Here is a 13,586-nt window from a genome sequence, read left to right as displayed (position 1 = left end):
CTCTTTATCTTATTCTCCTTTTTCTCCCAGATGAAATTTTTTGCATTGAAAAGTTGACGGAAACTTAATCACTTCAAATTATAAAACCAATAATGAACTAAAAGTTTCCTCGCCTGAAATGGAGGAAATAGAATGATATATGATGAGAAATTACGTTAAGGCACCCACTATAAAGAAAACACGTTTGTCTGGCGTGTCACCAGACAGAACCCTCTCAATCCTACAAACTTTTATTCATGTGTGACCTACACCCCCCCCCCCAAAAAAAAGGGTCGATACCGACCCAAATTTTATTGATTTTCCTACTTTTTCGCGAATGTCTTTCTTTTTTTTTTTCGGCGTATAGCGCGGTAGAAAAGATTCATATAGAAAAAAAAATTGTTTCCGTTACTGCAAACATTTGGGGCGCTTACCCTGGTTAGCATCAAAACAAAAATATCTGATTTTTAAAATTAAAAACAGGGGCCACTGAGCGTTTTGATAATGGTGGGGTTGAGCTCAATGTGGGAGGGAGTGGACTGGCCAAAATATCGCAAATTTATATAGACTTCTGATTTTTTTTGTACATGTTTGCTGAAAGGGGAGAGGACTGAAACTTCCTACCAACTCTGCAGCCTCTGTACTATTAGATAGAACGATTAGAACGATAGAGACAAAAATGAATTCTAACTATTACGAAAGTTTGTTTTTGGTTGTGAATCAAGGAGACAAATTAAAAATAGAACAAAACGAAAGAACAATAAAAAAAAACTTTTGATTGCGGAGGCTATAATTTATTCAAGAAAAAATACTTTCTCTTACTTTCAGTAATTGCTAGCAAGGCTCTTTTTTAGGGAAAAGTAAGATAAAGAAAGAAATGTAAAAAGTGACAAGAAGAGAGTTGGGAGGTATGATTTCAGACTTACAATTCACTTTTATTCGTTTAACTCTGAAATAATTTCAGGATATTACAAATTGAATACCGGTGCGCAAACTCAGGAACAAAATTATTTTATTATCATAGCTGCGTGGAAAATCGAATTAAATGAGACATGTAATTTATGGGAAAAAAGATGAATTTTAGTAAAAGATTGAGGCCTCTGTCTTGCCATTATCCTAAGCCCCATGCAAGTTCACAAAAATAGTTTAGTCGTGCATTTTTATACGATGATCCTCATCATCATTTTGTCTTTTGCGAAAGATATCTAACCTACGTTATCAATATTTAAAATGGAAGATGATATAAACATCTATTGTGAAGCGACAGCTACAATAGTGATTTTAAAAGGTTTTTTCGGGATATTAATTTGAGAAACGGGGGGGGGGGGGGGGGCTAAATTTTCGACATGATGACCACGATGTAATTGAACGAGAGGCCCACAAATGCAACCATCTCCGATCAATACAAGTTGGCAATATCGAGGCATACTCTCGGAAGCGTTTCCGATGAAGAGAGAGAGGGGGAGACGTAAGATTTAATGTAAAATGACAGACTCTGAGAAGACCCCCCCCCCCGCGCTTTCTCTCGTTCTCTCATCTTATTGCTCTTATTTTTGTCTTCTATTTCAAAGGAAATAAACAGAAAATAAAGCAATTTAGAACACTGTTTATCCCCTGCTCTTTCGAAAATGAAAACGTCCACCAGTTCTTGATCTCGGCACTCCCCAAACAAAAGAAAGTCATGGCGGACGCTCAAACAAATTCCTTTTCAGAAGAGCAGGAGACAAATAGCCAACGCCCTGAATAAAAGGAAGATTACTGTATTTCTTCAGGATGACCCACTGAATGCTTTTCGTATTTAGCAATACAAAAAGCTCTTGGGAATATTGCTTTTCATATTACGACAGTAAAATTTTAAAAAAGTAAATGTTTACTCACTTATTGACAAAACATGCAAGCGCTTAAGACATGGCAAGAACATTTTCTTCTTGAGCATTACAGTGCTTTCTTCATAAAAATACAATTTCCCCTGGGTGGTATACACAAAGGGAATTACGGATGGAAGAAGATGCAAGTGAGATTTTAAAAAAGAATAGAAAATGCAAATCGAGATACATGTATAGGAGAATGATGAAAAGATAGAAGGATGAGAGGGGGAAAAAAGAGGAAATAGAGATAAAAAAGGTAAAATGTAAACCATAATGTGCGATTTTGCTATTGCATGAATATTTACTTATAAAGAATTATAGATCAGCTGAATGTGGGAGGGAGTGATCCGGCCAAAACAAAATCACAAGTTTCAGGAACAAAATTATTTTTTATTACAAACAATAATTCTTGAAAAAATAAGGGGGCGATTTAGTGAAACATTGAGGCCACCGTCTTGAAGCCCAGAAGCCCAAAATCACAAATTAGTTTCGGACTTTCGTTACGCAGCATACTTGCAAGGGAATATTTACCTTTTTTTATTCATTCTGGAAAATAAAGGTATTTGGTATGCTGTGATTTCACCCAAAACGGATTATCGTCGTAATTATACACTTTGCAAATGATCTCTATACAAGGGGCTAAAGAGACCTTCCTTGAGTAGCGTGACAATAGGCAAGGAAAAAGCGCTCGAGCAGACAACAAAGCGGTATCGATCGAACCCGACCCGTCCGTGCGTGCTGATTGCCTTTACGCATTTTTGTACACAATTCCTATTGACTTGGGAAAAAGCGAAGATTCGACAAAATAACACGACTATTTCCTAGTAAATTTCTTAACTATTCTGTTGATTTGAGAAGCGAAACCTTCATTTCTAGAAAGAAAAATGTCTAATCTTTCATCTTTACATTTACTAAAATTCCTGAAAATACTTCAGTTTGGCGCAATTAGCAATGTTTTAGGAAAACACCACCACAGATCCAAATACCAGCAATGTACCAAAACGGCTCCGCCGCGGAGAGAGGTATCCGGTTTCGCGGGTCCGCACGCAAAGGGTTAAGTTATCTGAGGCTGAACGCCCCTTAATATAACCTGTTTGATCAAACGAAACAATTTTATGGATTACTCGTTGAAGGCGTTGTGATAAAACTCTCGCTAAAATCTTATAATCTATATTTAATAATGAGATTGGCCTCCAATTGTCTAATAATCTACTATCCCCTTTTTGCAATAACAGTGTGAGTATACCTTGTCTTTGACTTTCTGACAAACCCCCTTGAGCGTATCCTTCATTTAGACTGTCAATCGGCAAATCTTTTTTGTCTGGCCAAAAACATTTATAAAACTCCGAACTCAATCCATCGCAACCAGGTGCCTTATTATTTTGCATTGAAAGCAAAGCTTTATAACACTCATTTTCGGTTACCAGTCCTTCACAACTAAGTGCATCCTTCTCATCTAATACTTTCAATTCAATATTTTTAAAGTATGATATAATGTTCATATCAGTATCGTTATAACTATTTTTGTACAATTTACTTAAATAATTATTAATAATCTTCAAAATTTCTGTTTTCTTTGTAAATGTCTTACCGTTTTGTACAATACAGTTAATCTCTTTTTTCATGCCATTTATGGTTTCTTTTTTAAAAAAATACTTGGACGACTTTTCGCCAGACTCCATCCATTTCTCCCTAGCTGTAATATACGCACCTTTGCACTTATATGTGTAAAGTTTATCTAATTCATTTCTGATTGTTTCTAACTTATCAATTTCTTTCTTGTTTGGATTTTCATCAGCCTTTTCACTCTGTTTATTGAGCTCATCTTGGAACTTTGTAAAATAACATTTTCTTTCTTGTTTTTGTTTAGAATATTTCACAGTGACCTCTTTTATTTTAATTTTACACATTTCCCATATAAGCTGTGGACTTTCATTCATGAATTCCATTTTTACTTTATTAATCACATGTTTAATACAGATTATAAAATCTTGTTCTAGTAAGTGTGAATTGTTTACTTTCCAATAACCTTTTCCTTTCCCAATACCACTCAAATTCAACTTTAGCGAAATGGCATTATGATCACATTTAAGTGCTGGGCGTATATCAGTGCTGTACATTGAAGGATATAGTGCTGTTGAAATTAGCCAGTAATCTAATCTAGAATAGACACCATAGAACCTCTGTCGCCAAGTAAATTGTTTCTTCGTGAGATATAATTTTCTCCAAACATCAACCAATTCATTTTTTTTTAATGAATTTCTTGAAATGATTAGGTGTTTTATAGACACGAGATGTGCCACGAGAATCTAAATAAGTTTGTGTAGTATTCCAATCACCTCCACAAATTGATATATCTCCAGGATGTGCATATAACTGTTATGTGAAATTATGCAAAACTTTAAAATGTCATTACTTTCTTATTTTACATCCGATTTTGATGAAATTTTCAGTGTTATGCTTGTTTGATTTTTCTCTTTCTATTAAAATCAGCTTTTTGTTGGGGTGGACTTGTCCTTTAAATATTTTATTGAGACATATTTGATATAACTGAAAAGGAAATTGGACATTTCAACAATTTTTCTTCTTGTTATTCATGGTTTCATGAATTTCTTATGTATTTCTATTTTTTTTCTTCATATTTTTCAATTTTCACAATTTTTTTGTTATAATTGTTTTCATTAATCAGTATTTATAACAAATCAGTCTTTAGAAACTAAAGAAAAAGTAAATAAATAAATTTGTTTTTTCCATTCACTTTGTACACAAATCTCCCCATTGACATTGTGTGTAAATGTCCCATACGTAACATTTTTTAAAATTAAGTTTTAATTAAAAAGTAAACCATATTTTGGAAACTTTTTGTGGGATAACATTTTCATACTCAATAAATTAGAACTTCCCAGAGTCAGGCAACAATACAAGTATTGTATTCAGAGAAATAACTTTAAAAAAACGTCCTCAAGATGTTACGTATGGGACATTCCATCCTTGGACAAGACCTAATTTGCATATCTACATTAATTAGATGACACCAAGGATGATCAGTGATACTTGGTTACCCTATTATGTCTAGTTTTCATGAACTAGGTCCATATACTTCTGAAGTTATGATGATATTTCAAAAACTTAACCTTGGTTATTAAGATTTCAATGCTGATGCCCCAAACATGGCCAAAGTTCATTGACCCTAAATGACCTTTGACCTTCATCATGTGACCTGAAACTCATGCACGATGATCCGTGATAGTTGGTTACCCTTATGTCTAAGTTTCATGAACTAGGTCCACATACTTCCTAAGGTGTGATGACATTTCAAAAACTTAACCTTGGTTAAGATTTCATTGTTGACGCCGCCGCTGCCGTCAGAGATGGCGCCTATAATCTCGCTCTGCTATGCAGGCGAGACAAAAATAGAACATGATTTGCAACAATCAGCTTAAAGTTTCTACTTATATATAAATGACATACAGTTCATAGTTGATTGTAAACACGCTATTTATGGAAACTTCACCGATTTATTTATTAAGCCACTTTAGGGGTTACAAGTTACAAGCACAACATTTTAATAGGTTCAAAATACGGATAGGGTGGGGTACCTTCGACAGGCTCTCTTGAGTTAGGCTGTGATATGTCAGAAATTCATCTCATGTAACCTGCAGAGCAATGTCTCTTTTAGCTTTTCAAAGAGGTTTCATAAAAATAAAAGTTGCTTAATTATGTAAGAAAAATGTCTTTTTTATACCCATCTAAATAATTCACATGTCTACTGCTACGCACAATTACGGGTGTGTCAGTCATACCAACGAAAGCAATGCTAGAGCTCGATCAAAGCTATTGCGTTATCTCGAATGACATACCACAGATTTCACTGGTATGACTGCGACATGCGGTTGTTCATTGGTCCGTTTTCGCGCATATTTGCACTCTTTCTGAGCAAATTAAGACACAATTACTGTCATGTAGCATATCAACATTCTCGTCAATGCATCCTCTTTCATATCGATTGCTGACATTGTGCATTAATTGCCGTTATTTAAAATAAAACAGTGGATAACAATGTAGGTCCTATATCCAATTTTTTGACCAAAAACATGCAGATTTGGGCGTAAAATCTCACCTTTTAAAAAAAACTATCACACAGACAGTAAAAAAAACCATTGCAATCAATTTCTACTATCAGAATCATAGTGAAATACGTATTCATGTCTTTTTCCCTGTTGTCTGGGTGAAGAAATATGAAAATGTACATCGACACACATTACCGTAGTCAATGAAAATGCCTGTACAAAAAGCGACTTTTCTGAAATTTGAGTTTTCAAATTTGAGACATTATAAGTTTACAAAAAGGAATGATAATGAGTTTGAATTTTATCCTGATGATGATTGTATATCAATAAAGTTTTCTAGAATGTTTCAAGACAATCGTTTCATTTTGCCTTGATTAATGCTAAATCATGTATTTCGCACATTTTTCAATTTTGGGGGAAAAATGTCAATAAAAAGTTTTGCACTTAAAATATCAGCCAAATTACATCCATATCCCCTATACATACTATCTGATAGTATCAAATTGTGGGGAATTGTATTAATCTTTCATATGACCGTAATTTTGTAACAATTGAATGTTTATATCGAATTCTATGAACGAAAATTCATATTTCATCAAAACGGCGGCCATTGTGGACGCCATCTTGGATTTGGAAGTTTTCGAAACAAATTTTTTGAGGTAGACCTCTTGAATATTGTTCATTTTACTGTAAGCTTGAAAATAAGCATGGTCTACTTAGTTTGTGAGGATGGTGGAACGAAACCCCCGTTTTCTGGCTTTGCTGGCCCTCCTATTATCTAGCTACTCCAATTTTTTGCATACCAAAACCTGAAAAAAAATAAAAGTGGCGCCTAATCGTGAAACGGGCCTACACAATGTCTGTGATCTCACGCTGATTCACAGAAAATCTCATATACACTGTAGCTGGTCTTTGAACTTGGCATCTCTGTCGACCTGGTCCTGGAACAACTGAATCGACATCTAGATCTAGAATAGAGTCTAGGGGATCTAGATCTACATGTACATGTAGTCTAGATCTAGATCCAATACCGGTAGTACTTACACTAGATCTACAGTGAGTCACATGCAATTAGGCCGAAAGTTCTTCACAATCACACGATATGCACAATTGCACTCTGCAACCACCCTGTCTGTGGCGAGTCAATGCAACATACAATACACACTCGAAAAAGTCTTTAAAATGCATATATCACTTTTGTGACACAGAAACACTCAGTTCCATTAAGTTATGATTTGTTTTCATTAATAGACCTGGAAATTTTTTTTTATTCACCAGAGCACTCAAATCTTTATTGTTGAGCGTATTTTGGTGAGGCCCTCTATTGTGAGATTGATGCACATCTATCTTCACAGACTCCCTTTGTAAACAGAAAAAAAATTATTTCAAGAATTCAATTTAGTTTTAATTTATTTTTAATTTTATGATGAATTAACTGTAGATCTAGATCTAAAAACTGACTGCCAAAAAAATCAAGCATTTATGCAGTCGACTCTAGATCTAGATCAAGAGAAAGAAAAAATTGACAGTCTTATTCAAGTTATTTCACTGGTTTATTATAGGATGGTCTAATATAGCACTTGGTCTAATTGTCAGATGGGCTAACAACATTCTGGCTAAACCCACTCGGGCCAATTCTCATTTTTAGAAATTCCTGGATCCACGACTGGTCTCTAGATCTAATCCAATTCGTCTAATTCTCACTTAGGCCTACAATGTAGATCTTGATCTAGTCCAAAATCCAATTCGTCTAATTCCAATTTGGTCCAATAACCAGTTGGCTACATGTAATTCTCACTTCATCTAGATGGGGGGGGGGCACTTTTGTCCAGAAAATTTTGACAAGCCAAAAAAAGGTCTTCGGTCTGTCCGATTGCGCCATGAAAATGTTGACAGGCAAAAAAAAAAGTTAGGCTTTCACTTTCACACGTATGTAGAATCTAGATCAACGGTACTTTCGACAATTTCAAAAGGGGGAGGGGCACGATTGCAATGGATTGCAATGGATCTGCGCCCGTGGCGCCCCTGACAGACGAAATTGTTGTAGATCTAGCCCGAATGTTTTTGGCCTACAATCTGACGATTAAACCAAGTGCTATAAGATCTAGATCTAGTATTAGACCATCCGATAATTCACCATTTCACCACACATAGGAGACTTCTAAAGAGTAAAATTCATACACTAACATGGGCTTACTCTTCACAAAGTCAGGGCGTTGTACCGTAGACGCATGTATAGGTCAAGCAGAAACCAAAATATAAACACCTAAATTTACCCTTTCTCTATCGCCAATGAACGCAAAGCGTCGAGCGATACGCTCACGGATTTCCATGGATACGCTTGCCGTAGCTATCGATAGAACAAAAGGCAACAAAATTGCGACCAAAACATCGGGCGGCTATTGCCACGGATCTCGTAAGAAATTTTGATTTTTTTTCTTTTCTTTTTTTCTAAAAAGTACATGTACATCAAATGTTCTTAATTGTGTATTTCAAAGGGATCGACCATCGACATGATTTTTGCGTTCATCGGCGATAGAGAAAGGGTAAATTTAGGTGTTTATATGTTGATTTATGCTTGACCTAGATCTATACACACTTAAAAATAGGTAGTCAAAAATGACCCTATAACAGTCATTTTTGACCCCATTCTCAGGGTCAACTATACACCGAACCCATTGGGGTCATTTATGACCCACTAGATGTAGTCAAATGATTTTGACTACAATGGTAGTCAACAAATGACCCAAATGAAGTAAAAAATTACTACAAAAAGGTCAAAATTTGACTACATTTAAATGAAAAGGGGTCAAATGCAATAGACAGTAGGGTCATTTCATTCCTCCATCCTTTCACTTCAATGTAGTCAATTTCAACTTCAATGTAGTCAGATTTTGACTTCAGTGGTTAGTTGTATCCGACTACTTGTAAGCTTAACACATTAATTAGACACAAAAACTAAAAGATTATTGTGCATAAACAAATAATTTATTTATAAAGAACATATTAGATGCTTCCAAAAAACTAAATAGCAATACAAGAGTGGTAACATTTAAAATTTGATCCTAAAAAGTATACTGTCAAATTGAAAAGCACTGAAGCATTTTCTAACATTATTAAGACATTACAGATTTTATAATTTGCTTTTCAAATAATTGACCTTGATTGATCAATGATGTGGTAGTAGGCGAAATATCTGATCTGTATGCTTTTTTCTTGAATAAATTCATCTGGTTTGACTGCATTGACATCATAAATAGAGAAGATTCATCTTGACAAAACCAATTATCAATTACTGACCTGACAGTTATGATCCAATTCTCGTCGGAATGCCCTCTAGAGAAGATGGCTTTGGACCAGGATGGCCGAAACTGTCAGGTCAGTAATTGATATTGGTTTTGTCAAGATGAATCTTCTCTATTGAAGATCTGTATGCCATCTACAAAGTGTCTGCATCAGATTCACATGGAATGATGGCATTTACACACGCATATGATACACCACATCTGACACCTAGATGTTATTACATGAATTGTCCCAAGAAAAGCTGCATATCATCTGCATTCCTGTTTACCCAAATTTTTTACACTGATGTACATTAATACTGAATAAGTTACAGGATAACATGGAAGTCAATTTGCTTAATTAATTTAAAACAAATTCAATTTCAGTTCATATCGAAAAAGTACGAATTAAAACATGAATTTCTTCACTTGTGTTCGCCACCAATCAAGCTGTATTGCTGATCGATCCATAAACACTATGTATCGGGCTCATTTCAATGGGTTTTACACATGTACCATTTTAAAGTCATATTAATGTATTTACATTGGGTTTTTGAACAGGAAGGACCTTTTGGCAAATTCCCTCTATAAAATTCTATTTGTAACTATTTCAAAGAAATACTTCTACACATTCTATGTAACTCTATTGCAACTCGGGAGCAGTAGCTGCAAGTCCAACATCTGAAAAATGCTTTGTCAGCAAACAGCAATGTACCAAGGGTCACACCACTTCTTAAACTGAAACTTGCTATAATTAACAATTCTATCAGTTACATCATTTTTTTTAATCAGTTAATAGTTGTCATTCTATCAGTTAAATTCAAAGTTGAAATTAATCAAATTCTAATAATGTATCAGTTAAATTCAAACTTGCTATTTGCAGTAATATCAGTTAAATTTAAACTTGCCGTGTATTATAATTCCATCAGTAAAAGTAAAACTTGCTATTTGTAACACTTCAATTGTAAAAAGGCAATACAACTCAATTACCACACATTACATCACTTATTCATAGATTCTAGTCATTTCACTGGCGCAATCACACCTTGTGATCACATGGTATTTTACCCCTTGTTTGGGGTGTTTTTTGTCAATTAAAATCCTTGTTTGGGGTAAATTTGACCACTTTTGGTGAATCCTAGCTTGGGGTCATTTTTGAAAGTATACACATGAGTGGCCACCCTCTCCTCTCACAATCACACCAAGGTTAGTACAATGATCCCAAGCTAAACATTGATAAGTATGCAGTTCAGCATATTATTTTCATTTTCATTAAATTCTAGTTTGAAGGGCCTATGTAGTTCAGTACATCCAGTGGTATAAATAACATCAACTCGCGGAACTCAAAATACGAATCACAATTTGGATATGCGCCTTGGTTATGGCATAGTATAATGAATGGCATAGTATAATGAATGAGGGCTAAGGTCTTTGAATTCTGCTACCAGAATATTAATGTCAAGAAAACAATATCACACAGTGGTAATTATGTCAAAACTTGCTTAATGTGTCTGCTATATATTAACTTATGTACATTAAATGTTATCTGTGCAAACATTTTGGCTTAAACCTAGTCTATAAATTTAACTGATCGAAAAACCATAATTTGCCACAAAAATGACAAGTTTGAGCTTTTTGTCACAAACCCATCTTCTAAAGCCACTAGCATTAATTTGCAGAGATACAATTTAAAACGCAGAGGTATTTAGCAGACAAAATGAAAATGTTGGCATACTTGCCACTTTGCACTTTTGTTTGTTTTGTTGCTTGCAAAATTTAAAATCAAAATGTGGTATTGGAATTTGGATACCCTTTGTACCCCCCTGTATACGAATGACTAAAATAGATTTGAAAAGGATAGGCAGTGAAATTGATACGCATTTATCTGATGTCACAAAGGAACGCTAAAGGCGCATGCGTACACACGCAAGCAATTGAAGATGCTGCTTAAGTACGCACGTGGAGCTGCTGCCTTGAGGAATTGACGTACCTCGATACCTGAACTTGTAAAATCCATTTTAGTATTGAATTTCATACATGGCATACAGACATATCCAAATTAGGAGACATATCAGAATTTTCAGTTCTGCTGAACTGACATTGACCATTAAATGGTTGAAAATTAAGTATGAAGGACATATGTCCTTAATGACCTCACACAGGTGGAGGTATTCCTGTCTTTGGCATTTACCTGGTACAGAACTTTTTGAATAAACTCCCATGTAGTATAGCACGCAGATGGATACTCCAGGTCAAGTATATAAAACAACTTGAAACACACATCAACAGCCTTCAGAAGGCTGTATTGCTTAAGGGCACGGCCCTCAACCACAGCAAAATATTGTGCTGGCGCTTTCTGTGGGCCAAGGGCCAGGACAAATGGTTGCCGCCTCTTTGACATGAGTCCATCCAAGTATTGAGGGAGGTTTGTCCCTATCTGTAAAAAGAGAAAATAAATCTACTGATTAATTTACATTTAAAAAATAAATCTAGATATTTTCTGTCTGCGTACTTAATTCTTACTGGTTAGTGGGTTGTAGATAGATATAGCTTTAGCATGGTCCTGATGTACATTGTGTGCACACACTTTGCTGGTCGAGGAACAATATTTGACTATACTGCCTGGCGTTTGACATCATGGGTCAGTCTGTCAAATCTATATAGTGAGGGTAACTACTGTAACTTGACCATGATCATGATAGAAGTTGTCATATAAACTTAACCTTTCTTTATATCACAGTTCTAAAGATCTATCACAGATCTAGGTGTAGAGTGAGAGTCGAGTTCTATTAGGGACCTGTCAGCTGAACTTCAATTAGCAAACATGGAAAGTTTGGGCTGCATGTGGGATGTGCTACAAATGTTGTAGTGCGACAAGCATGCAAATTCTGCAGTTAATCGAACCATAATCAAAATGATACAGAGATGCCAGTGACTTTGGTCACATTTTCCTGAAACGCTAATAAAATTTCTTGAAAATATGAATTTTTAATCTTGTTTTGTACTGGAGATGCTGAAAAAAATTTCCTGAAGTCTGGCATCTCCGATGATAACAATTAAAGATAAATTCCAGTTTTGGTAACGATCTAAAAATGACTTTTTACAGAATCTAATATAATGACCACCTAAGTGTCTGTTTGTATGAATAAAAAATATGTGCCAAAGGATTCTGGAAGAAATTGTGTAATTGCTGAGAAATAAGCAAAATAAGCGCGGATTCGGTCACTTCCGTCGGGTCTTTATTTTAGCAATAATAATACACTGTCCCACGTGTGCATATCTGTGTTGGTGATCTTCAGTGTGAACATTTTTCAGCGTAGATTTCAAGATTTCACAAAGTTCAGTTTATGTAACTGTACCAGATCTAGATCCTCGATGATATACTGACAATTAAGCCTTGTTTTACAGACTTTCTCATGAAATCAGTGTTTACTGCAAATACTGGAATTTCTCTTTAAGTAAAACAGATCTATGCAATACAAACTGTGTGAGCATCACATCAGCCAAACTGTTGTTGTCTTGATGAACGTGTCCCATTCTTTACATATCACTTTCAACCAAATGGAGTACTTGAGGCATTTCTTTCATTTTATGTGCAAGAAGATATACAAAAACATCCTCCAATTGGATATATCCCATCTGCATCCCACCTCTATACCCAAACATTTCATTTAGTAGGCACTAAAATTTACTCCATACTTACCGGCTGAAAATCAATGAAGGACTCCATTGCTTCTTTCACCGTAGCCCTGGATTTCTTTGCGTTTGACAGTTTTCCTGTAGGCAGTATCAAGGGCAGTGCTGTCAGACCTGCATCCTGTGCACTTTGATCATCTATATCTGAAAGGAAAACAAACTTCAATTAAAATAGAGCAATTCCATGGTAAATATTTTAACACTGAATCGCATCTTTTTTTACAACAGTATACAAAATTATTGAAAAGCAAAATATTACAGAAAATACCCCGGGTGGGGGTGGTGGTGGTGGGGGCACTCAATATGAAGTTCGCACCATGTGCGATCAAAAAGACCCCCTTTTTTGGACTGCTGTCACCCAAAGACCCCCGTTTTTTTCCATTTGATGACCCAATTTTTTTCTGTCACCCAAAGACCCATGAATTTTGCACTCTCTGACCCAAAAATTGCCCAAATTTTTTATTTTCAGAAAAATGCCATTTAATCACACTAAAAAAGAGCCTATTTTTTAGCTTGGTGTGTCACCGAAAAACCCAGATTTTAGACTGTCACTGAAAGACACCCTATTTTTTTACTTGTCACCCAAAGACCCCCTATTATTAATTTGTCACCCAAAGACCCCCTATTTTTCATTTGAACGCATCACCGAAAGACCCCTATGTTCGAGATGTGTGATCTTACTCGTACGT

The sequence above is a fragment of the Lytechinus pictus genome, unplaced genomic scaffold (genome assembly GCF_037042905.1).
Source record: "Lytechinus pictus isolate F3 Inbred unplaced genomic scaffold, Lp3.0 scaffold_31, whole genome shotgun sequence".
Taxonomy (NCBI): domain Eukaryota; kingdom Metazoa; phylum Echinodermata; class Echinoidea; order Temnopleuroida; family Toxopneustidae; genus Lytechinus; species Lytechinus pictus.
Note: the sequence above shows the minus strand (reverse complement) of the source record.